The sequence below is a fragment of the Numida meleagris genome, chromosome 4 (assembly GCF_002078875.1).
Source record: "Numida meleagris isolate 19003 breed g44 Domestic line chromosome 4, NumMel1.0, whole genome shotgun sequence".
Lineage (NCBI taxonomy): Eukaryota > Metazoa > Chordata > Aves > Galliformes > Numididae > Numida > Numida meleagris.
In genome coordinates, this window is record NC_034412.1 from 31,183,117 (window position 1) to 31,211,013 (window position 27,897).

The 27,897-nt window shown below is 35.9% G+C and overlaps 1 long non-coding RNA gene across 2 annotated transcripts in view; it reads left to right on the forward strand.

Moving 5' to 3' along the window:
• LOC110397490 overlaps positions 1-27,897 on the forward strand; it is a 264,908-nt gene that overhangs the window by 22,366 nt on the left and 214,645 nt on the right. For both annotated transcript variants that reach the window (XR_002437805.1, XR_002437804.1), the window contains exon 2: positions 18,017-18,111. This is a non-coding gene — a long non-coding RNA (uncharacterized LOC110397490). The remainder of the gene's footprint in view (positions 1-18,016; positions 18,112-27,897) is intronic.

Sequence of the window (27,897 nt, forward strand, 5' to 3'; positions counted from 1 at the left end):
GTATTTCGTACAGTAATGCAGTGAAACTTCTGCAGCCCAGCATTAATTTACCTCAACGTAAATTTCTGTGAAAACGTTGCGTGCCTTTGAGGGCTCTGGTAACAAGTTATCTGACATTTGAAGTTGGTTTTGAGGTTTATACTTCTTTCTCAAGTCTCAAGGTCTACAATGCCTTGTAAGCTTTTTTAGTTTTCCCTCATCTTTGTCATGTTTCTTGACATACAGAGTTTGAAAGTTCACTGTGATTCCAGACAGTACCCGTTTTCCTTTTCCGCACAATATGCTTGTCAAAAATATTTTTTTAAAACAGAGTAATCAGTTTACTTTCTGCTTAGGAACTCATACACATTAAATGCTACCTCTTTTAACAGAATGACTATTGCGGAGGAGAATAAAACTTACAAAACAGATCAAGCATTTGGAAAAGAAATGGAATGTAAAATCCTGTCTAGAAATCCAAATAAAATAGAAATTGTCATTACATGCTATATTTGATTCGATTCATAATTATCTTAGCAAATAACCTTTTTGATTTCTTAGTTTTAATGACTTAAAGTTTAGCCATTTAAATGTTTTATGCAACTGTGGTTGTATGTTCAGAAAATGCTTCTTCCGTTTGTTGGGAAGAGTTAATTTGGTCGGTGAGGAGTGCTGGTTTGTAACAGAGCTACTGCCCATGGGAAAACTGAACACAGGAGGTATTTGCATGCTATTGGGTGCATGTATCAACCTTCTGGATGGACAATCTCAAATGTAAGCAAGGTCACTCCAGAGAAGGATGTAGAGCACTGCATCTGTAGCAGAAACACTGTAGCCACCGCTGTTGGTACTTGTATTCTTCATTGGCTTCTGGGGGAGATCCTGTAATGTGTGTCAATGAGTTATGTATTGCAGTAGAGATATGTAAGGCTTGGTAAAACCGGGGCGAACAGGTGCAAATCTTTCCTATAAGAATTATATATACTATATTATAGTAGTGGAAGGGGAAGAATAATGGGAACAGTGCTTATAGTAAGAGGACAAAGGAAGTCTAAGATGTGTTTAAGTTCTGCTGTGTTTTTATAAAACAAAATCAAAAAACCCTCTCATGCTATTGTTGTCATTTGGTTCATCTTATAAGTGCAGAATCAGGGTTTGGATCTGTAAAAACATCTTTTTCTCTTTAAAAGAGTTTAACACATTGTCAGAGAACACAGTGTTTACCAATTCGAAGGAACAATTGTTATGCTCAGTGTTTTTAACTCTATTACACAGCAGCAATTCTCACACTGTGACAGTAACTTCCCTGGGGAGGATCTCATCCCTACCAAGTGAAATCAAAGCTAACTCAGGGAATATCAACAGTATGTCTCCCTTGTTGATTTTTTTTGGAGATGTCTTGTGAGGATTCATTCATGAAAAGGAAATAGGAATGCTGAGAAGTTCAGACTTTCATAACTTCACATATCTGAAAAACTTAGTCTTGATTTGTTCCTTGCTCTTATGTCCCTAAGGATCTACTTTACTCACTATCTAGGAATTCTCTTCTTTCCATGTTACTTTTCAATGTTGCTTCTCAGTGTTTACTGTCCTTGAAGTGTTTTGTAGTGTTCAGATTAATAGTTTTGTGTCCTCACTGCCATCTTCAGCTCTTTTGTTACAATAGAAGTTTTCTCAGGAAACTGCCAGAGGAGTTTGATAGACACTTGAAAACATTTTAACGAGCAGATTCATCAGCCCCCTGGCTTATCTAGAGAGCACAGAAATAAGTGCACTACCTTATATTATTCACTGCACAACAAATGTGTATCAGGAATAGGTGTGAAGTGCACCGAGATGCTCTTAGAGAGGTCCTTACCCAAGTGACAGTAAAAGTTAAATAAACATTGGTTCCAAAATGGGACTACAGTCTCTTAAATGCTCAGATAACTCATGGGAGTGGATGCAGGCAAGTAACATGCTCAATCCAGTGGATATGAAGAAAACTATGAATGCTAGGCATTGCATTTGCCAAATGTAATACAGAGCCTCTCCCAGCCTCTATAGAGGTATCTAGAGATTTGCACATCAGTACATCTTTGTCTGAAAAAGTGATCATGCTCACTAAACAATGGAGAATTTCCTCTTTTTTTGTTCCTTTGTGTTTCTTTTTTCTCGAGTTATAGTTTAACTTAAGTGTATTTTTGTATTATAACTATTATATAACTTAGTTCACAGGACATAAAGCATCCAGCTGTGAATGAGTTTTCAGTGTTAGGGCAACATGCTGCTATATACTAATGTATATTGTCATCTCTGAAACAGAAGTGATTATTTTGGCACTTGAGTATAGGCGAATAATATGTAGGTAGGACCTCTGATTAATGCTGCTCAGTTCTTCCGATATATCACTAAAAGCCTGGGTGAAGTTACATTTACATGTAAATTATTGCCTCGATTTCAAGCATATATAAGATACATTTGCAGGATTCAAGAGAATATTGATGTTTTCTGTTGAATTAGTCAGTACATAACATTGCGGGTAGATTACATTACCAGGATAAATTGTTGATTGGAATGAAAGCTTTTTGCATGTAAAGAATAAAGAAGTTTATTTTCCTCAACTCAAGAAATTGTCTATCCTGACTGCTAGGTGAGATTTAAATGAAAATTCCATTCTTAATTTCCTCAATGACTCATTTTCCTGTTCTTGACTCCACTGTTTTTCTCAAACACAGAGAAATAGTTCTAGATTACATGTACTTTCAGAACAAATATCTAAAGCTTTAGTTTTCATGGGTGCACTGCCCAGGCTTGTCAGGTTATTTCTTCTTTTTGTAGGGGCCTTTAATTACTTTCCCAGTTAACCTGAATGGAGAAACTACTCAGGTGGTACAGAGTTTCACTAGTCTTATACAGACTATAAGAATAAATTAGGTTCTTCATTCCCATTTTTGACCTATAAATAGAATTATCCAATAGAAAGACTGAAATATTACCAAATCCTGCTTTATTTCTGGATTTGCTTAAAATTCACGTCAGCTGCCAAACAAAGCTTTCCCACTATTGTACTCAATAGAATGTTTTGTCTTGAAATTTTAAATGAGTAGCAGAAAGGTATTTTACAGATCTAAAGCAATGCATAACTGTGTGTGTATCCTTTCCTAAGTGAAGTACCTGTTTTAGCCTGAAGAAGTAATCTGTATTCTGTGAAGTATCTTACTGAAAAGTTCAAACTGTGTATTCAATGCAATTTTATGTCGTTTACATGAAACCTTTCGGAGATCTTTCCTTTCATCTTCCAGTCAATCTGTACATCTGTAAGATAGCACAAAAGCTATTCTGTTTTTAACACCATTGGAAAAATTGGAGAGAAAAGAAGAGGTGATTTTAGTTATTGAGACTATAGATTGTTACCTATTTTTCTTCTTGTCTGAAATGGAGCTACAGAAATAAGTCAGAAATGTTAGGCTGTCTTTCAGACAAACCCTCTTAATCAACAAAAGACAACCCAGGTAAGATTACAGGCAATCAGGAGAATAGGTTGTGAATAGTTCTTGTAAGTAAATACATAGATATGTTTATATATTTGCATATAAGAGGGCTACACTGAAAGTAATGCCTCCTATTTTAAGTTGACCTGTGATGTCAGAGACAGATCTTGGTGGTATGGCAATAGATGTTGAACCTTCCCTCCAATATTCCAGTACATTTTGTTGCTGTGTGACTGATGACAGTGGAGGGGCAGTCTGACAGAATGACACCTGAGATGGAAGTGCATATGCAGCAAAGCTGTGGAATTGAATGACTGCATGCAGGGGAAAAAAAAATGGCACCCATTGGCTATCGTGAACGCTTACTGTTTGGGTTCCAGAAACATTCAGTGCATGTGAGCACAGTGAGGTCCTGAGTGGTGCATTTCAGCAGTGGTGATAGTGAGAATAGGTCACTTCTACTGGTGTAGATGTTTATGAGCATGGCATCCAGGCTTTTTTTCATCACAGGTGGAAAATGCGTACTGATGCTGCTGACTATGTTGTAAAATGGTGTATTGTAGCTGAGAATTTTCTCTATCAAATAGTGTTATTGTACTCTTTGTATCTCTGGTTACTTGGAAATTAGTGTCCCCTATTTATTTCCATTGAATCTAAGTATATGTGCATACACACATTCTGACTGTATTGTACTTTAATTAAAGTCAACTGGGAGTGTAAAGCAATAAAAATGACAGAACGTAGTAATGATACATTCAGAAAAGGATTGTGAAAATAAAAATCTGAACAAAATAAGTCTTTTACAACTTAGCAACCCTTTACTATAACAAGTGTAGTCAGTTATGAAGTTTTCCAAGAACCTAAAATGAGAATAGTATAATGCTTCTTTAACTCTTTCTTGAAGAAATATTTACCTTCTGTACCCTTTGGAAGGGTACTTAAGTATAATGATCAACTATTCAAATGTGTGTGCTTTATCTTTTGAGCAGCATAGTGTTCTGCCAGTGCTTCCTGCGTAGCTAGCAGTTATCTTGAACTGTTAACAGTCTAATACCTGTTAGGAATTAGGTTAGACTTAGTTGATATTGTTCCCCTCAATATTTGAGGATGAAGAAGATTCTTGTACAGTAATGAGGTGAACGGTTTCATAATATGTAGATTGCATTGCAATTCAGAAGTGATACTGGTTGACAGTGACGAGATCTGCAGGTAGTTCTCCGTTGACTGAACTGATTCATTGTTCTTATTGACCAACTCTCTATATTGTTTGTGATCTGAAAATTCTCAACTTCTGCTTCTGAAAGAGTCCTGAATCCTCTATCTCTCAAGTTAAGAAGCTTTATTTTGTAAGCTTGATTTTTATATAAATTTATGCTTTGCAGGCAGTAAAAGACTCATAATCTTTTGTGTTTTAGCCACAATAAAAAATTCACGTTAGTATAAATGTGTTACAAAGGAACTGAGGTTTAGTTAGAGGACTTGTAATTATGTTTTAGAAGAATAATTACTTGAACTAGCCTATCCGATCATGCTTATGAGTTCGTACTTTGATATTATGGATGCTAATATCCTCTAGCTCTCCGTAGAAGTGACCTAAAATTATTTTGCTTATTTATTGTTATGACTTCATCATGCGATTGTACTCCCTAGAAATTACGATCAACTATCAACCTTAAAGGAACAACTCTGGAAAGAGTGGTTTTTCCCACAGTCAGCCATGTGTTTCAGTGGAAAGGAGATGAGAAGAAGCATAGCTGTCACTGCTTCTGGACAGAATTGCAAAATTCCTGACACAATTCATCCATCCTACGTGCAACAAAGGATAAGAGAAAGTGGAAAGGAAAATAGAGAAAAAAAAAAACTAAATACTAACTTGTGTGTGGAAAATGTGATTTTCTTTCTTTTATTTTCAAAGTGTTATCGCAGTCATAGGCTATGCTATTTGAATTGAGATAAAATAACAAAATACAGAGCTTATTAAGATAGCTTCAATGGATTTTCATTTTCATATCCAATCTCTGTAGCAGAGACCAAAGTTTTGATCAAAACTTTTCATATAAGCAGATTAATCCTACACTTTAATTTTGGTAGGTGTAACCTACACACTGATTTTTTTTGAAATCTCATTTCCTCCTCTGGACAAAACAATGCCCACTACCTAACATCTGAATGTCTCTTTACGCAGTAGAAAGACATTTGTCCTATCTCACTTAAATCAATGCTGAACTTCTGTCCTCACTACATAAATGGATGTACTGTGAACACGTAAATATTCTTTTGGGTTATCAGTGGAGTTAATGCAAGTGTGCTTCAGCACACTGACTAATCTCTGAGTAATGAAAGCCCAATGCTGTGTGTCAGAACTGCTGGAGGATATTTTAAAAGGCTGCAGGAGAGGCTAGTGGCACCCTGCCAAACCGTCAGCTGACTTTATGAATCTACTTAGCAGAGTGTTAATGCAGTTGATGTACAGCTACTTAATAAGAATGCAAATAATAGCACTATGTATTTGAAAAAAAAAAACAAAAACACAAAATGTAACTGTGCAACAGCTGACAAATTATCCCTTTATTTACTGGGCAGTTTAATTTCTCTCACAATTCTATGTTTTATTGAAAAGCAAAGTATACATATTTTGCTCTGAAAAAAAACAGAATTGTCTTGCTCAATATTTTTTCCCAGCTTCCATTGTCATTAAAGTTGGACATGCTATGAATATGAGGGGTGCACTCTGCATTTGTAAGGTATTTTCCTTTGTCGGGTTGGCAGCACTCACTCGGTGTTGCAGGCAAGGGGAGGAGAACAGGTGTCTTTTTTGTAGACAGAGTCTGTGCACAGATGAATTTGTTGTTCTGTTTGATCATTACTTTTTTTCAGTCTTCTAATGACATAAGTACATTTATGGCATATTGGATTACTATAAATACAAAGTACATGCATCTTCTATTGCTCTGTGGAGTTGACTGAGGTTTACTCCCAAATATCTAACCGCTTATAGCTGGCTCTCTGTATATATTCTTTGTTCACTGTGAAGACAAGCTAGGAGAGGATATTAAGCAAGCTAGGTGTGTGGAAAAACACAGCAGAAATGGAAAAATGTAAGAAATATGAAGGCTGGATGTGAAGAAGAGCCGTGATAAAAGGAATGAAAAGAGGAAGAATTCCGTAGAAATCAAATAACGTGTATTTCAGTTCTGAGTGGGTTACAAGAGATGGCAGCATTTTTTTAATTGCAGGTCAGAACCTGTATATTTTAGGGACTGGATATCAATTTACTTGTAATTATTGTTGATGAAAAAGTTTCCAATGATGTTGACCTGAGAGTAGGACCTAGCTGTTCTTAAGTACAAATTTATATTCATGAAGAAAATACTGCTTTTCCTTGATTACTTTTTATATAGCCAAGAAGTAGGACTTAATGTTTGTGAGAAATTTTGATAATCTCTTAAATTTATGTTATTCTAACATGTATTATTTAAAAACAATATTTTAATATTAATATTTGAAAATATTTTCAGTAGTTGTTACACTAATTGTATTTTCTGCTGTCATAATGTAAAACTTCAAATATGAAGATAAAAATACTTGAAACTAAAATTTTTGAGTTGTCCTGAATAGAAATAGTGAAGAGAGAAAGAAAAAGTCTGGAACAATTACTGCATTTTGAAGAGAAATAAGGTAAATAAAGGTTTTAGCTTTATTATCTTATTATTTAATCTTTTATCATACCTTTTTGTTGGGAGAACATTGAAGAATGGGAGAGAGGTGGTTTTCCTACTCAGATGTCAAGAAACATTTAGACGTTGTACTGAATGACATTGTTTGGTGAGAACTATTGGTGATAAGTGGACACTTGAACTGGATGACATTGGAGGTCTTTTCTGACCTTGGTGATTCTAAGACAATTCTATGATTCTATGTCAGTTATACACATATGTTTTTCAATACTTTTTTGTTCTCAGATGGCAGAAATGTCCTGTTTCAGAAAATGCTCGGTAGATAAATCTTACCTCAGAGGTTTTTCAAACAATGAAAAAAAAAAATGCTTTGAAACATGTGCCACAGTAGAACTGTCAGGGACACCTGATTTGCGTGTAAGGTATATTCATGGCAATCGTGCAAGGCGTTTAATTTCATAGGAGCTGTTATTTGCTAAGGATGGCTGTTTAGTTTAAAAAAAAATAAAAATACAAGCTTCTCAATACAGAGTCAAATTCTGATATAGTTTCCCTGGGGAAAAATGTTGTAATTATCGTCCAGTCTCTTTCAATGTGATAGGTTTATTCAAACAGTGAATGCGAGTGAGCAACTTCTTGCTGTGATCTGTGGATCTATTAAAAATGTAGTCCTCAAGGGTTCTCTAGCATTTCCTAAAATAATTCTTTTCTGTGACATTTTACCTTACTTCTAAATGTTATTTCTTTAAAAAAAAAAAAAAGTAAATTCTTAAGTCTTCAGAAGTTCAACGATGGAGTTCTGAGGAGGAACATTTGAGATCTAAATGTACCATCTGCTGGTATGACTGAATGTGCGTAACACTTGGGAAATGCTGTGAGACAGTCTTTCTTTCAGTAGCACCCGCTTCGAGATTGGCGCCTTAAGGCTATCACTGCTTATTTAGTTCTGCTCAGACTTCTGTGGTCTGGAAATTAAGCTAGAATTCTCATAACGGACAGATTTCACTGAGACTCTGCTGCTGTTTTCACTTCTCTAGAAAAATAAGAATCTTCATAATAGTGTGGTAATACACGAAGTGATGCTTGTCCTATTTTGTTACAGACATTAGGATACGCTGAATAGCCTTTAAATTCTTACTTTTTCAAGTAATCTTTTATCTTTATGTAATGCAATTAGATGAATTCTGAATGAAATCATAGAAACCCTAAGCTAAAGGACTTCAAATTTCACTGAAAGTCTTCCACGTTGTCCTACCTCTATATACGTTGCTTGATTTTATTACATAGTCACAGCAAACAAAGAGGGTAGACATTAACTTATCAAGTAAATCATTCCTACAAATTGACATTGATCTTTGTCATCATATTTTGCTCCAGTTTCTCAGCAGTTCTGTTTAAATATGTAGAGATATACATATTTAAACTCACAAAAAGTACCAAGCAAAAAACAGCGGAAAAAAAACCCTGCCACACACATATATAAAAATCATATGCTAGCTTTTCCTTTTTCAAAGGAATTGATCTGAAATGCCTATAGAAGCTGTCACACGCTCACGTGAATGGTTGCACCTTCTGTTCTCCAGAAAGTCTTCCTGCTCATTTAGAGCTGAGAGGAGATGAGTGTGACTGTATGCACCTGAACTTATGTATATGAAAACAGCAGGATTAGTAGACCAAAGCTTGACTGGGAAGCGGTGTAATATTGTTTTGTATTCCCATGTGTCTAAAGTGAGAAGTGTTCAGCATTTTCTTAAGTAAACATTCACTTGCACTAATGGATGGCAAAACAAATGCTTCATTCTTAATTCATTTCCAAATATTTGTGTGTGAAAATAAGAATTTGGAAGTGTCTTAATCAGGGTCTGAGTTTGTTTCCACTACACCATGTAGACAAAGCTTCCTCAAAACAAACAAACAAAAAAACCACAACAAGAACAACAACAAACAGTAGAAGCAACAAGGATGGTCAGAGCTGTGATATAGTTCATGCACAAGGAAAGAGCAAAGACTGAACAGATTGAATTCTCAATTTGGGAAATATTGTTGAACAAGCAGTGTGATAGCAGTATTTTAGGTAACAACAAAATTAATAAGACATATTTTGTTGGTTTTTAACATTTTAAAAGATAACCATTTTGCCTGGTGAAATTATGCACTATACCACTCAATAATTATGCAAAAATGATATTGTATTCTGTATTTAATTCAAAACTGATGCTGCAAGCAGCTAACATGTAGACCCACTCATGAACGCTCTAAAAATAGAGTCTTAGCACCTCAAACTACTCTTACTTTAAGGAATATTTATCATAATTCTATCTGCTGAAGTTACAGAATAAAATCACTGGAAAGACATTTCAGTGATACTAATCACTGCTTGTTCTGGGTTTTTTTGTATTCTTCTGTTTAATCCTGCAACAACAGTCTGCCTGTACTTCATGTCCTTACTAATGCCTGGTTCACAGACTTTTTCTTTTGCTACAGCACAAGTTTCAAGACAGAATTCAATATATGCACGCTTTACCAAATAATGAATTGTCTTTTTCACCTTAAATTTCAACTGCAAGTCTCACTGGCTTTGTATAGTTCACATGGGTGAGACTTGAAAGCATCATTTGGCACTTAATTGGACTGTGTGTTCACGAGCACAATTCCTATAGTGCACTTAACATGCTTTAAATCCAGTTTCACTGAGACACCTTTGGGACTATATGAAGAATAACAGGGATGTCTGAAAGTAAATTTGTTAATGTCTGTGTGGAACTGAGTTGGAATTAAACTGCAAATCAATTTAAATGTGCTTGCTATTGTAAAGGAGAGTGTTTTCAGTTTTAAATACTTTGATGTGCACACTTAGCAGTGCAGTAGAACTTTAATTGCTTTGAATAAAAATACAATCGAAGTTGAATTTCAAAGCATCTGGAATTGAACACAGTAGAAAAGGGACATTTATAAAGCTCTACCTGATTCCATGCAAGCTTTATTCATTAATGCCAGATTTTCCTGATGGTTTCATGTATAAATGTTAGAGGGTTTTCTTTGTTTTTGTTTTAAATTGGTGTTGTCTTGTGTAACAGAAATGTATTTTATTTTAAAAGAACTTATCAGTGAGCTGAACTGCGTGGTATGAAATATAGCAGTCCTGTGATAATTATTTAACATCTCTATTGTACTATCGATTAGGAGTTAAATAGGTCAGGCCTTAGTGTACTGTGGAAGCATATAAAATGTGACATCCCTTGCTTCCAAGAGTTTAAGTGCTGCCTTCCAGACTACCAAGTGGATAAAGGAGATGAGGAATGAGAGGAGACAGGGTGGAGGGAACCCTGAAGGATGCGTGAAGTACATACCTCTTTAAAGGAAGTTACCAGAGCATGCAAAGAAAAATGTTTCGCACATATGGTCTAAGGGTTATTGTTTGCTTGCTATGGAAAATAGGTGCTAGACAGATATAAATAAACGAAATAATGTACTGGCTAAAGGAAAGGCAAACTTGTCATAATGATGTAATCGGACCTGATTTAGTTAATCCTGATGCTAAGGCTGATGCATATAAGAAAGGGAAATACGTATTACATGGTGGTCATTATAGAAGCATTAATTTCACAGCAGTGGAACTGGCTGTAGGCTATCCAATCCTTTTCTGTTCTTTTGGAAGCCAAAATAGTAACTCCCTGAGTAATATGATTGTCTGAAGTCCAGATGTGGTTTCATTCATTTGCCAACTTCTTTACAAGTTCTACTGCCTGTTTTTCCCTCTTGACAGTGTTTATGAAACCCTGAAAAGGGAAAAAGAAAATTATAGATTTAGACAAAAGAAAAAATTTGGAATGTTTACTGTGAGAAAATGCTCATCACAGAAAAATGACAGAATACTTTTGGTATACATTATCTCAAGAAAGAGAATTTTGTTGGATAAAGTTGAAGGCTTTTATTTTGGTTTTACATTTAAGTTCTTGCTCTGGTTTTTTTTCCATGACTATGGGAATTTCCAAGCCATATGAATTCCACTGCTAGAAAAAAATTGAGGTTTGATCAGCTCTAGGAAAAGAGGTGTACAGAATGTAATTTAAAAAAGCAAAGCTTAATTTTTCATATTCTTTAGAGTGGAATCATAGAATTGCTCAGGTTGGAAAAGACCTTCAATATCATCAGGTCCAACCACAACCTAACCATACTACCCTAACTCTAGCAACCCATTGCTAAATCATGTCCCTGAGCACCACATCCAAAAGGTTTTTAGGGGACATTCAGGGATGGTGATTCACCTGTCTAGGACACTTTCTGTAGAACAAGTAATAAAGGGACTTTTTGGAAAATGCTTTAGTAACGAATACTCCTGCAAATGTAGAAGCACTGATACAATGCTACTTTGTGCATGTTATTTTTTCTTCTGTGATCTGAAACTTGAAAAAGGGGAGAAAATTTTGTCAAAACATTGTGAATACAGATAACTGCAGATAGACTGTCAGTTACATAGAGATCTTAGCATTTACAAAAGCCAAAAAAGAGAGTTAGGTCCCACCCTTCCCTCTCAAAAAATATTAGTTTTAAGAAGAACAAGATCTTTCATTCTTTGCTGTTGGAGCTGATAAAGTTTGCCTTTAAAAAAAAATCTTTTTGTACAGATTTTCATGGAAGAAAGTCTTTTCTTTTGTAGATGGTTAAAAACATTTTACTATGAAAAAAATGTTTTCCTGATAATGGGTTTTATACAACCATCTTCAAGTCTTTCCGTTCCATTTTAGGGAGCTCATGCAACTATTTGCTTTTTTGTTCATAATTGCTTCTTAAATCAATTTTAAATCAGCTGAGTGCCCCCTTCATTTGCTTACATTCTCTTCCCTTGCATTAGTATGATCATATATGGTTTAGCCAAAATTACTTAAGTAGTAATAATAAAATTGCATAAAATTTGAGCAACTTCAAAAGATGTGTATGAAACAGAGCTTGTTTAAAAAGTTGACCAGAAAAGATTGTTCAATACAAATTACTTGAGGTCAAGACAGCTTTGCTCCACTGAAGTAGCAAGAACCTAGCAAAAACCTAGGTATTTTGATATAAGCCTATATTTCCATGTGGTTGCGTTTGAAAATGGGGTTGTAGAAAGTAACCCTGGAGTATGATGGCTACAAATGCAGGTTTGTGGCAGTGAAAGTGAGTTTATTTTTTGCTACTTTGTTTCAAAATAGTGTGTCCTTTATAACTATACACAAGTTTTCTAACAACCAGCAATGTTTAAACAACTATATGAGTTTTGTTTGAATAAACATATTTGTGAAGGTAACCATGTGCATTATGTCATCTCTAGTAAAAATTAAGGCCCCAGTTTTTCTTTTTTTATGTTGACGTAGATCTTGAAATGGCTGTGATTTTAGAACAGTGAAAATGAAAATACTTTATTTCCTGTTATTGTTGTAGTAAGACTCAAATGGTGTAGAGAACTTTATAACTTGGGGCCAGACACAGCATTAACACCTAAAAGATTATCTCTTCTTTATTTACTGTCTTAAGAAGTATGAGGACTGCTCTGAAAGTAGTGCTTTCTGTTTCATTGTGTTGGCTCATAATGGTAGAAATAGATGTTGGTACAGCAGTAGAGGTTGAAGCTTCCTCTCAGTATTCAGTTACATTTCATTGCCATGCGACACATGGCAGCAGAGGGGCACTGACAAAATGGTGTCTGACATGGAAGTACATATGCAGCAGAAGTGTTAATTGAATTCCCCCATGTGAAGGAATTTTTTGGAGACCAAACAGATGATGTGAGCGCAGGGAGGTGGTGGGTGGTGTGTTTCAGCAACGGTGAAACTGATGTGAAAGACAAGCCATATTCCAAATGGCTATGCAGATTTTTGAGTGTGTCATGCAGGCTCTTGTCCATCCCTAGTGAAAATGCATAGTGGGTGGAGGTGACTGTCTTGAAAAATAGTGTTTTGTAGCTAGGAATTTGCTCTATCAAATAGTGTAACTGTGTTTGTATCTGTGGTAGTTTCCATGGAAACAAATAAGAGCTATTACTTTTGGAGTGTCCTCATATTTATACTTGGATAGTTTTCAAGATAAGATAGAAGCAATGTTGTGTTTCAGACAAGGTGTTCCCAATATACAGAAGAAAATACTGAATGCTCCTTAAAAACACTTACATAACCTTAGCCGTAGATTATAAACAAATCTGATCAAATGTTAGAGGAAAAAAATGAATTTTAAGATATTCAGAAAGAAGAACATTTCCTATGAATAGACTAGAACAAGCTCACTCAGTTCTTCAGAGGCTGAGATGGTAATTGATTGCTATCTGTATAAATGCCAGACAGTCAAAACCTGGAAGCAAAAAGAAATATTTAATGTTTAAAAGTATATTAATCCAGGAAGAAGTGATGGAGCCATAGTTTGAGGCAATGTAGGAGTAAGGCTGGGTCTCTCCCAGGTGACCAGGAGATGGTGATGGGAGAAGGCTGTGTTCTCCAGCATGGCGCTCTCATTTCATTTTGAAGAAATACTTCACTGAAGTAAGTTAGATACAAGCTAGATTTATGCTTTTGAATTGTCTTAGGAAGTAAGTCATGAAACAATCAATGAAGTAGGACTAAAATACGTAGCTCGTAACAATATGAGAGTCCATAAGTTTATGATGTGGTTGTTTATAGTACGGACAGCTGAAGGAGGCTTCTTCCTTGTGCCTTTATAAAAGAGAGGCTGAAGGCAATTTCAGGTGTTTGGCTTTCCTTGCCATGTACAACAGTTTCATTACACTTATCCATTGACTTATGGCTAATGTGACGTTCAACAGATGAAAAGGAAATGACTGGGTTGAAAAATAAGGGTATAATGACAGTATGCAGAAGCAATCCTTCTATAATTCATGTGATTTCCACATCTTTGAAGAGAAAAAATAATTCTTAGGATTGAGATAATAGGAAACATAGTGGAAAGGTAAGAAAAACCTGAATGAGATAACAAGAAGAAAGTTGAAAGTTTTGTCAGGATGACCCTGGAAATAAAAGACCTCTGAGAAGGCCTAGAGTTAATGACAGCAAATAGCCAAGCATTAACTGGAAAGTATGATTGAGAAAAGAACTGTGTCCTCTTTAATGTTGGCTGATTTAAGATAACTTCACTGTATTAACTGACACTGTGCAAAATCTTGTTGGATGTATTTGGCACAATTTCAGCTTAAACAGTGTAAATTGTTTCTTATTATTTTCTGTATTGCAGTCCAGTACTAATTGGAAAAAAAAGGTAAATAACATTAAATGATTTTACTTCTTTTTAGTGAACCTTTATTTCCCTTTCTATAATTGCTTTCTAAAAGTCTCCACTGGAGAAATCTAGATACTTAATAATTCGTTTCTTTCCCTATGGCTATCTTTTGGCAATTAGTCACTTGAAGAGTCTGTTCTGACTGATTTTATTCATGTTTCAACAGTTTTCTCTGCTAGAGCAATCCTTGTTCATTAATTCTTCCTATTCACTTAAAGTATGTATTTTTCCCCTTTAAAATACACTTCAGATATTGGCCTCTGAGGTTTCATACATCTTTTGTACAACATAACCTTAAACTAATTTTTACAACTTGTTAGTTCATTAAGTGTATGTCTTCAACCCTAACAGTCAAGAGCAGAACATTCGTAGTGAGTGTGTAACAGTTTTTTATCACAAGCATGTCAATCATATTACATTGAACTTTGATTCAGATAGTTGAATATGAAAATTAGTTTCTGAAGAGACATTGGTAAGTCTTGCATTATCAGCATTATTACTACATTTTTATAGAAGTTAAATAGATGCGTTCAGATACACTAAGAATGTTTCATCAGGTTTTTAATGTTCTTCTGTTTTCTGATGATATTTCCAAAATGCCAACTTCCTACTGTAAAGTACTGTAAATTTATGGAGTTCTGTATTATGATTCATAATAAATGTTTTTTTCTATGTAGAATTCCTTGCATCTGAAGAGATGCAAGATTTAAGTGAAAATAAAAAATCCTCTTGAGGGAAAAAAAGCCTGGCATAAAATACACAAAACTACATTATGTAAAATGATTTTATGTAAACTAATATATTGTTTTGAAGCTAAGAACAAAACAAAAGCAACCAGTTATTGTTATACTTCAGTATCATTGCCACTTTTTCTTCATGAAGACTGAAATTTTACATTTTCAACTCAGTCTTTAGCATTGTTATAATGATCCATGTTATGGTATTTCTAAGTCTATTATGTTATTGTCAATAATGAATAATATATCCTAGTATGTACATACATCTGCAGATGATATGTTTCTAAAGAAATATCTTAAGTCAGGTTAACCAGAAATTTGAATTTTTGTATTGAACTTGCCAACAGTAAGGGTTTTCTTTCACATCCGTAACAATTTTCAAATAGCTCAGGCATTCTACATCTGCTCAGAAAATGGTCTCCGAAAAAAAGACAATATTATTTATTTGACACAGATAGATGAAAGCTTTTTCTACATATGTTGGTTGCTCCAAAAGTAATGCCTCCTATTTTTTTCCATGAGAACTACAAGAGACAGGAGAAAAATAACAATAGTTAATAGAGAAAATTCTCAGCTACAGAACACTATTTTTCAACATAGCTACCACCACTGGCTACGCATCTTTCACCAGCTATAAGCAGGAACCTGCATGCTGTGCTTATAAAAGTCTCTGCCAGGGTAGGTGACCCCACTGCCACTGTTGCCACTGCTGAAATGCACCACACATTGCCTCACCGTGCTCACATCCACTGCTTGGTCTCCATAAATGTTCAGCAAGCATTGATGAATGTCAGTGGGTCCCATTTTTTTCTGCATGAAGGAATTCAGTGGCACACTTTTGCTTCATCTGCACTTCGATGTCAGACTCCATTTTGCCCCTCTGCTGCCATCTGGCACACAGCAACAATATGTAACAGAATATTGGAGGGAAGGTTCAACCTCTACTGTCACTCTACTAACTTAAGCTTCTGATCTCATGGGCCAACAGAATAAAATAGGAGGCATTACTAAGAGAAGCCCTCATAAAAAGGCAAGCTTCTGGAGACACAAAAATACATCTGTAGGTGCACATATCTGTTAAGATGATCCCTCATGAGAGTTATTGAAAATGTATAGACAGTCATAACTACTTCATGGATAATTCATTAACTCAAATAAGATGAAATGCATTGATCCCATTATTTACTGTGATTGATTTGGTGAGCTATAAAAAGTCTGAATTAAGGTGTTATTATAATACATTCACAGTAATGTATTATAGTTGCAAAGAACAACTGAAATAGATCAAGCATTAGTGAAGAAACTAAGTCAGTCTATTTACATGTATATGATTTCAAACACTCATAATATTATCAATACTTATTTATCCTACTTATCGTGCATGATCTGAATTGATGTTATTCTATTTTTTTCTGTTATTAGACCAGGTGAATGCAATTCAGTTTTCAGTTTTTAAAGCACCAAGGATAGGAAAGAACTTGGTAGTTTCTTATGGAAAATTACTTATTTCTTTTCCCCAGAACTTGTATTTATTTTGTAAAAATATTCTGACTTATATTTTCTCTCATTTACTTCGTGTTGAATTATTCTCTTTCTCCTGTTTCTTTTTCCTTCTGTTACTAAGTAATCACTTAGCAATTTCTTTAAAAAGTGGTGAGGCCCAATTCAAACACAAAAAACACATGTACCAGAGGAGGTTTTCTGTTTGTTAACTTAGTCTGCGTTGCTTTGAGAAACTTAGGAATAGATATGCAGTAATTTAGTTAAGGAAAAACAAGGTTGGAAGTATTCATAGTCCAGTGTGATTGGAGGGCTGATCTATTTCCAGTGACAGTGTCTGCAGGGAAGACAATAATTCCATCCACGGTATCACCAAAGAGTTTAAATCTTCACATTCAAAGTTCTTACAGATGTCTTTACCTCATTATGTGTCTACTGGGGGAATGTCTCATCTGCTGTGCTTTGCAACTGGGTGTACCTTAACAAGCAGTCTGGCATTAGCCTTCTGTTTCGACCACTGGAAAGAACAGAATTGTTATATATCATTGATACTGTTAATTACACTGCTGTGCTAGGCATCATTAAAGCTCAGAGTGCTGAAAGGCGTATCAGGAGGATTCATTTTTAGTTAAGTGAAACTGCATTTAGTAACTTGAGAAAACTGTTACAAGTAATAACCAGTTCTCTTTTTTTTTCCCCACTAACCTGTATTTCAAGATGAAAGATATTTACCTTAAACCTCTTGGTCTAAATAAACTTAATTTGGGAGAAGCTCTCTTAATTGTCTTTTTTTTTTTTGAGTTTTTGTATTTTGTTATGCTAGGAAGCTTCTAGAAATAGAAACATTTTATATGTCCACCAGGTTTGGACGTATCTGCAAAAGTGAGTTGACTTGCGTGATACATGTTTGGTTGAGTGAAACATGTTGACTGGCAGCGCACTTTCTCATGTTCTACTTAGTAGCGTCATTGTCTGTAGTACCAATGAAAACAGGTGGGAAATAATTTTCTTGCCTACTGAAATATCTTTGGGGGGGAGAATGTGAATGTACATACATAGATCAGTTCTGTCATGAACTCAAGGAGTTCTATGTTTAGAAACAAAGTAAGCAGAATATGATGACTATGTTTTCCAATACATGTTCCCACAAGTGGAGAGTACTTCCACTTCTCTGAAGTACATATTCTGACAGCATTCCTACTGTTTTATGTACCTGTCATACTTTCTCTGGCACAACTCTCCGGAGTTCGCCTTTATACCAAAACCTGAAGAAGGCATTCAGGCCTCCAGATATCTTTCACCTTGTGCTACCTCTTCTCAGAAGGGTTTAAGGAGCTTTGTTGTGTTGTGCTGAGTAGTGACATGAGATCTTCTCTTCCTGAAATAGATTTATACTCTGGGAAGTGTCACTCCTGTCATATGCTCCAAGAAGTCTACGTGTCTCCTGTACAGAGGACTTGACATCTGGATGCAATACTTCAGGTGAGGGCTCATTAGCATGGAGTAGAGGGGCAGGATCACCTCCCTTGACCTGCTGGCCATGTTTCTTCTGATGCAGCCCACAGTATGATTGGCTTTCTGGGCTGCAAGGGCACCTGGGCTCATGTCCAGCTCACCATCCACTAGTACCCTAAAGTCCTTTTTGGCAGTGCTATGCTCAATCTTAAGCCATCATAGAAGGCTGTTAGGTTGATCAGGCAGGATTTACACTTGGTGAAGCTATGCTGGTTGTTCTGTATCACCTCCTTCTCTTCCACATGCCTTAGCATAGTTTCCAGGAGGATCTGTCCCATGAACTTCCCAGCAGAGGTGTGATGCTGACGGGCTAGTAGTTTGCTGGCTTGTCCCTTCTACCCTTCCTAAAACTGAGTGCAACTTTGCCTTTTCATATCACCCTGTTCCTCTAGCATAGCTATGTTATCCTACACCTTATCATGGGCAGGCTCACTATTACCAACCTGCCCTTTCAAATCTAGTTTAATTCTCTGCCAATGAGCCCTGCTAGCTTTACCCCCAAGGACCCTCTCCCCTCTTTGACAGAGGTAAAACCCATCTGGTGACTGCAAGCCTCTGGTGCCATGTAGAACTTGTTGAAAAACACCAAATTATACTGGTGGCACCAGCCACAAAGGCAAGTGTTTATAAATTGGATCCTTTCATTTCTTTCATTGTTCTTACCCTCTACATGAAACAGAAGTTGGCCTGTGCCCTCGATTTCTTCAACAGACATTTTAAGGCTCTGAAGTCCCTTTTGTTGGCCATTGAACTACACAGTTGCTTCACTCTTCATCCCTCCCCCCCAACCTCCCTTTCTTTTTCCTTCTTCTCCACTTTCCTTTGCCCTCTTTAGTCAGAAGTGTCTTGGAGGAAAGAGACTAGAGCACCCCTCGTGTTCAGGATATTTTAAAAACCCTGACTTTAATCAGAAACCTCATGCAGAATCTAAGGTGGATTTGTAAGAGATTTCTCTTACAGAGGTAGAATGTGTGGGTCAGGGATAGATATCATACACTTAATAGATGGAGATGGTTTTATAGCTTTGCTATGCCTCAGCAGTCCTCTGGATTGTGAGATTTCGTGGTATTGAAGTAGGAAACTATGGGGAGAGCAGTTCAGGAAACCTAAAAAAAAAAAAAAAAACAACAAAGTTTAAAGGTGTCTAGAAGTTAATGTGAGTATTTCATGTATTGTATACATTTAATATGTACAAAACATATGTAGTGTACACTTCATTATATGAACTTTGGTATGCTGATTGGAAAAAAAGGTGGATTTTAAGATTACTTATTCTTTTCTTTGGGATGTTATTGGTATAACTTAAAACTATTCCCAACCACACAAAAACATTTTAATCTATTGAAGTGTACAAGGCAAAACTCTATCTTTTAATCAAGTCGGTATTTTGAGAAGGAGATTTCTGGCCTCAGTGCTTATGAATTACATTAGCTAAAATGTTATAGAAAAAAACAGCATGAATCCAATTAGCAAGCAAAGGAGTGAAAACCTACCAGAATTTGTTAATTTCATGAGAATAAAAGCTGGCTGTATATACAGTGGACAAAAGAAACTGCAGAAAATACAACTAGATGCAGTTTTATTTTAAACTCAAAAGTTTACTTTAACGATCTGGAAGATAAACTTTCATAGAATCATAGAATATCCTGAGTTGGAAGGGACCCACAAGGATAACAGAGTCCAACTCCTGGCTCCGCACTGCAAAACGACCTGAAATTCAACACTATGTCTGAGAGCATTGTCCAAATTCTTCTTGAACTCTGGCAGCTCGATGCCATGACAGCTGCCTTGGGCAGCCTGTTCCAGTGCCTGACAATCCTCTGGTGAGGAATCTTTTCCTAACACCCACATGACCCTCCCTTGACACAGCTCAGTGCTGTTCCCTTGGGTCCTGTTGATGACTGCATGGAGCAGAGCTCAGTGCTGCCCCACTGCTCCCTGTGAGGGGCTGTAGGCTGCCTTGAGGCCTCCCTTCAGCCTGCTCTTTGCTGAACAAATCCAGTGACTGCAGCAGCTCTTCCTCCATCTTGTCCTTTATATTTCACTTTTGTAGACTTCCCTTAGACACTCTAGTAATTCTGTGTCCTTACATCGTGGCACCCATAACTGCATGCAGTACTTAAGGTGAGGCTACACCAGTACAGAGCAGTGGGACAACTCCTTCCCTCAACCTGTGCCTGATATGCACTAGGATATGGCTGGCCCTTCTGACTTCCAGGGCATGCTGTTGACTCATATTCAACTTGCCACCAACCAGAATTCCAGTTCACTTCCTGCAGGTCTGTGGAACTTCTGTGACAAACATTCCTTTAGACCTAGTAGTAACTTGTTCTTGTGCACTTAGTAAATTGAGATGCTAGCATATAATATTTCTGTCATTTTCTACACTGATCAGCCTCCTTGACTAGTAAACATGATCATAGTAAGTTCAATGTAAAAATTGTTACCAACAAGTTCCTTCACTCTGAAGAAGTACTCTGCAAGACAAATTAGGTTCATTTAAGAAAGGTACTTTTTCCCTTGATTGCGGTCTTAATATTTTCCTCTAAATTTGCTGAGAAGGCATACATATTCTTGCTCATTGCCAGCCGAAATATTTTTCACCAAATCAGATGAGTGATTTCAAAATATAGTTCAATGACCCTTGCTCTCTAAAATGATATATGCGTTTAGATTTGTGAAATAAATGATTTTGCATAATTCCACATTTTTTCCTTTACTTTCTATAATGGAAGCAAGAAAAAAATCTTCTACAGTTGTATAAAATCTTGATGAAACAAGACATGAGAGAAGCAATGTGTTATTTCAGTATATAACTTGGTTATTTAAAAATGAAATCTATAATAATTGGACAGAAACATCAAAATAATGTCAAGGATTTTCAAGTGTTAAAACATGTTCTTTTTAAAGCAAAAATTAGTAGCAGAATTTTACTTTAATGGTCAATAGTGGAGTTCTATTACTTTAGGGAATAGATAATGCCTTGTAAAACACCTAACTAGTGCAAATATGTCACGTTTCTATGAGGATAGAGTACTAGCTGCTTATATTTTGGCTTCAAACTTCAGGAGAAGAGGAAAAACATGAAAAAGCAAAATACCATAATATCCTCTTCCAACAAACAAAAAAAAACAGGCAGTAATTTCAAATCAACGGTATCTCTAATGTTGACTGCAGCAAGACTTTCAGAAACAAGCTTTTGTCACTGTCTGAATACATACCAGTTTCCTGAGACTGCATTTGCATAGCACCTGGTACCACTGGGATGCATAATGGAATTACTTACATAAGAGTGGGATAACTAGTTCTCATGTATGAAAGCCTAAATATATAAATCTTTGTTACATGTATCTTTGTTACAGACTTTTCTTTTTTGTAGGAACTTTGCATATATAGTCAATGAATGTTTGTTCCAAAAGTACATTACCTATCAAAAATTTTTAAAAAATATTTTTGCTGGAAATAACTGGTAAGTAAATAATATTTTTTAATACTAGAGCATCCAACAAGGTAACTCATAAAAGCAGAAAGATGACTATCTGAAAATATAACCACAGAAAAAAAACTAATCTCTTCATATCAGCTATATTTCAGTGAGAAGAACTAACATACAGAGGCTAGTCTGTTTGTAGACACATTATTTTGTTGAGATGTGGCTTAAAAGCTTTACTGGCATATTTTCCTCAACTCCAAATATTAACGTTGTCAGATTATGAATCAATTCTCTTTAACCATCTTCATTGCCAAAATAACTCAATCCCCAAACATGTAAACATGGAACTTAAAAACAAAAAAACCTGGTTTTCAAAATAATATTTTCATACTTATTCTTATTTCTGAATTAGTTATACAAATTGAATCTTTTCAAGCCTGTCTCTGAATCCATATAGTAAAGCAACTTCTATCAGAAGTAATTCCACTCAAAAAAAAATATGAATTAATTCAAATATCAATAAATTTAGGGAAACCCCAGAGGGATGTGTACAAGTCATAAATGATCACACCAGTCCCTTCTGTTCTTAAAGTGTATGAATCCTGAAATCTGAAAACCTAGCTTAAAAAATAAGGGAATCTCACAAATAATGCTTAGTAAAGCTCCCAAATGTACCTACACTCGTGCAAAATTGAATTATCAGCAATCTGCCACTAAGGTTGTGAGAATTGTAGGTGACTGCTATTTACGCAGGTTTTTCTAGTTAAGTGCTATGATATGAGATTCACTAAGACAGAAGCTGTGCTACTAGTTGCAGTTGAATTAGTTGTGGGTTGTTTTTTCAAGATAAAAGTCTTCTGTATGCAATTACAAAACTTGTTGAGCCTTTGACTCAGTTTTAGGAGTATACTGCTAATGAATTATGATGTCTGTAGTAGTTATGGTTAGAATGGTGTTTCTGTGTTTGAGGGGAAAAATAGTGTGTGTTTTTTCTAGCAGAAGTTTTATTTCCTTCATTTGCCTGATACTTGGAATGATAATTAAAAACTGCTTGGAGGTTGGGTTAATCAAGAGAATCTTGGTTATAGGCAGAAGATAGAGCAAATAGAGATATGCTATGAGTATGCCACATATAACATAGCTAAAATGGTAGATAATGTTATATAGGAGAAGATACTACATATTCCATAACATTCTGAACATGTAGGAGAAGTGAGCTAGACTGAAGATAGACTTACTGAAATATTGATGTAATTATATCCTGTAGAATTAAGCTGTTCAAAGAAACTGGGCTGACACTGTAGATCCACGGCTTTACAGAACTCACAGATTTCTCTTAAATTGCAAGACGCTGCTCTTTATCATAACTACATGCCAAATAGGAAGAGAGGAACAGTCTTAATGAGAAAGATGACAATTCATCTTGTTCATCACATATCGAGGAGAGTTTTTTAATGGTGTTTTAGAAACTGCTATTCATCCTCATTTTATTTGATTTGAGATTTAGGCGATCCATCTGTGTTACTGATATTTCTGTAATCTGAACTGCATTTTTTATAGCGTTTAGATGATTTGTGTTGCCTTTCATCATGTTGTACTTCTGTTGTGTTCTCTGGCTAGTTTATTATTAGCTTCAATAACATGCCATTATAGAGCTTTCATTCCACTTACACTGAAAAATATCACAAGAAAAAAAAAGGAAAAACTCTCAAGCAGTGTTTAGATCTAAGACCAAGGACAAGCTCCCTAATGAAGGACAGATGAAAGACATGATCAGTATAAAAGTCTGTTACTGTCTTTGACTAGGATGTCCAATTGTGAGGCAAAATCTTTGTGAGGAATTTGACATACCCTACCTGCAGGATAGAATTTAAACTGCTTCACCCCACAGTGATCAAATGATTGCTGATGGAGAATTATTAATGGGATCATTGCCACAGATTCATTTGAGTTAACCTTTAGTTTGAAGATACAAAAGGGAAAACATTTCACCATAAGGACAGTCACAGGCTGATGCTTCTTTTTAGAAGCAGGTTAATCATATTGCCACATCTTAAAAACAGAGCTCAAGGGGAAAATATTTCTACTCTGAGGAAATACAATCTATTCTTTCAGCCAAGTTTCTATAGGGAAAAAATGAGATGAGTAATAAAATCTGGGTGTTTATGGTCATTAAAATTCAACTACCATTTCAGTAAATGGTTTGCAACCAGTGGAAATTTATGTGAAAAGATGATTATATGTTAATTATAAAAATATAATTTAATTATGCATGTGATTTATATAGTCATTATAAAAAAATATGCTAACCTGACATTGTATTCATAATGGGATCTATATTTTACTTGTAAAATTAAAAGCTACTCTGAAAAAACTAAAAAACTTTCAAGTGTGAAAATACAGTCTGTGTTCATGTGTATTAATAACATTTTTACGTATAGGAAATACCGAATGGGTGACTGCATGCCTATTAGTCTGCTCTTGATATCATGCAGGACTAAAGAGTGAATTTTAATGGAAAGAATAATTAGTAATGTGAAGGAAGGAATATAAGATAACATTGTGTGGGCTTCACTGAATGCATCTAATATACTGAAAAAATAAAAGGTGACGTCAACATAACTCTGTAGTATTAATGTTATTTGGCCATGGGAAAGTCAAATGTAGACTTTGGAAATCTTGTTTTCCACGTATATTGAGGGGTATTAATGTTAAATTCACAACTTCATCTCTGTTATGATGATGAGAATTTCCATTTGCAGTTTAGAAGTGGGTACTTAGTATAGGTCCATGTATGCCTAAAAATAAATGGCAAAAACAGATTTACATGCACAAAAATCAGTTATCTTAATGGATAAATTATTTTACCTGAAAAGAGAGGATATGATAGAAACTATTTGCTTGAGGTAATTGCCAATCATAAAGCAGTACCTAAAGATTATAAAGTCTAAGGAGATATGCAAAGTAGATTAAATTGAGCAAAAAAAAAACACAACCAAACTTAAATGTAATGTCAGGAATCAATTCTTAATGAAGTTTCAGTTTTTTTCCTGGTAGATTGGCACTATATCTTTTCCTTTGGTAATTCAGAATAAAGCACTCATATTTGCTGTAGAGAGCAATTTTATATTTTCAAGGTGATGTACAATATGATCTAATAAGCTTTTTCTCATCAGTAATTTCTTATTGTGGCATATTAATCTGGTGATTTGGAAAATTGAAAATAGAATTGCAAACAAGATTAATACTTGGGTTGAATTTGATTCATATTTTTGCTTTTACTGCTCATGACACATCTTTAATTATGGTCTTGTGCATTTGCTGAGAATTATACTTCTCTTTAAAGTATATCAATAAGGCATTGACCTGTAACAATCATAGAATATTCAGTCAATTGGTTAAGGTAGGAGATGAAGTACTTAAAGGAAAGAAGCCTCTCACGACTGTCAAGAAATACATATTTGTATCCCTGTATTATACGAGGGCTGCTCTGAAAGTAATGCCTCCTATTTCATTGTTTGCCCAAGATGTCAGAGAAGGACGTTGGTGGTATGGTTGAACATTCCTGAAAATACTCAGTTCCATTTTGTTGTCATGTGACAGATGGCAGCAGAGGGGCAGTCAGACAAAATGAAGTCTGACATGGAGGAGCATATGAAGAAAAAAATGTCACTGAATTCCTATATGCACAAAAAATTGCACCCACTGGCATTCATCAGTGGTTACTAAATGTTTCTGGATGTGAGGACAGTGAGGCAGTGGGTGGTGTGCTGGCAACAGCGATGTGATACATACACCACTTTCTGGCCACCCATGCACAGCTGTCACATCAGAAAATGAAGAGTGTTTCATTCAGCTCATCTGTGTGAATCAGTAGATTAAAACCTGGGAACTGTGTACAGACCTGAATATTGGCTTCAGTACATTGGAAGTGATGGTGGCAATGTTGGATTATTGCAATGTTAGTGCTGGGTGGGTCCCGCAAATGCTCACCCAAGAAATGAAAGAACAATGTATGCAAGTTGGAAGAACACCTATTGAACCGATATAAGCTAAAGGTGAATTGCCTGGTTTGTATCATTAATAGTGGTGTGACTTTGTGTCACTAATCTGAACCAAAGTCAAAACAGCAGTCCGTTATGTGGTAGCATGTGAATTCCCCATCTAAGAAAAGTTTCAAGACAGCCCCCAGTAAGTAAAATGATGTGTGCTGTTTTCTGACATGGGAACTAAGTGATCATTCTGGATTTCCTGGAACTCAAACAAACCACTAGTCCTGACCACAGCGTCATGACATAGACTCAGCTGAATGCTCAAATTTTCAGAGTCAAGCCAGAGAAGAAGTCTCACATTTCTCTTGCAATGTGATAACTCCAGACCCCATAGCAGTTTGACTTCTGTGAAGCATGTTGCCAGTCTTGGCTGGACTGTCCTGCCACACCCACCGTATTGTCTGTATTTGGTGCCTTCTGACTTCCATCTGTTTGGGCTGATGAAAGATAGACTGTGTGGACTACATCTTTCCTAGCAACAATGCTGTCATACGTACGTAGCAGCTATGAAACAGAGGGTCACATCTGCATGTGTGGATTTTTACAAGTGCAGGCTCTTGTTCCTCACTCGTGAAAATGCATAGCTAATGGTGATGACTGTTTTGAAAAAATGGTGTTTTGTAGCTGAGAATTTCCTTTATCAAATAGTGTCATTGTGCTCTTTGTACCTGTTACCTTTTCCATGGAAATAAATAGGAGGCATTACTTCTGGAGAAACCGTTGTCCATACATTTTTTTTATTTACAGCTCATCTCCCCTCATATGCTTGCGTACATCCACCTAGGACAGAAGGGAAAGACATTTCCTTTAGTATACTAATATTTTTGTCTTCGGTGACAGCAGTTTCCTGGTGAAAAATGTGTGTTCAATGTGTCTTTATACCTGTCTTATATATGTAGCTATTTAGCTGCAGTGGTGGAGAACCTCCCGTGTTCAGCATTGATGCAAGCTACAAGTCTTAGGAAAGTAGTAAATCTTTTAACATTACTTTCATCAAGGTCCATGTCTGTGGGGGAGATTTAACAACAAAGAGCCCAACAGACTCTGGTAGATCTTATCTCTATGAGGCCTCCGGAGTCTGAAGACAGGGCTAAGGTGTAAACAGAATAGTCTTTAGTACGCACAGCTAATGTGGTCACTTCTGGGATAGTTAAGCAACCCTTTGTTTGTTATCTACGTTGTTGTGAAGAACTTAAGGATAATTAACCGTGAGTGGATTTACTGCTTACGAGTGAAGGATATATAAGGTGTGTGTAAAACACAATAAAGAGAACTTGCTATTAAGAGAACTTGCTATTATGAAAACTTGCTATTCTGATGCCACACTGACTGGGGGAATTCTGTAACGGGACCAAACGCCGACACATGTCTATCGTCTATGTTTTTCAGAGTACATTACTCTAATGGGAAACTGCCCAAACAAAAAGTGATTGAAGGAACTCTAATGCCTTAGTAAGAAAGGTTAATTAACTGGTTCTTCAGTCTTACATGTTTCACAGGCTGAAGTAGGTATATCTTCTGAAGTCCACACAGATCTCTGGACCTTTTCTTGTTATAAGCACAGGAGTAGTGGTTGTTTTTTTTTTTTTTTTTTTTTTTTTTTTTTTTTGAGAGCCTCTGTGTTATTTCACCTTCTGAAACCTGTTCTGATTTGGGAAGCTTGATTTCCAGTGAAACTAATCAAGTCAGAGGGTAGTACATGCTGTCAGCTTCTGAAGGAGACAAGTCTGCCCTTGTGTCCATTTCTGGTCAGATTACCTGAAGCAAGGTCAACCTTCACAACGCTTACCAGATATGAGAGTAGGTTCTATAGAGAGCCTATTTTGAGTCTTTGGTTCCTGCTTTTTTTTTTTTCATGGCTAGCGGTTACAGAGTTTACATGAAAGAAATCACACAGCAGTTGGTTAAAAATGAAAAACGCTTTAGTTATTGTCTGTTCTGAAGTGTCTTAAAAAGTCTTAATTTCAAGAAGGAGGCTGCTTAATGCTTTTTCACATTCGAGACTATTGAAGGATTCTCAAATTAGCAACCCGTAAAGCTAAGTAGTCCTAATCAGTTGTCGTTTTAGAAAATCCTTTTGTATGTGTTATTTTAGGATCTCGGCAATAAAGAACGCATTTAAATGTGTTCAGCTTCTAGGGCAGGCAGAGTAATTGTTTTCTTGCAGAGACTGTGAAAATATCTTGAGAGTATAGATGGCACTATATGCTCAGAAACAGAAAAGTGGGTATATATATTTTATCTAGGATGAGAGTGGAAAGCAACTTT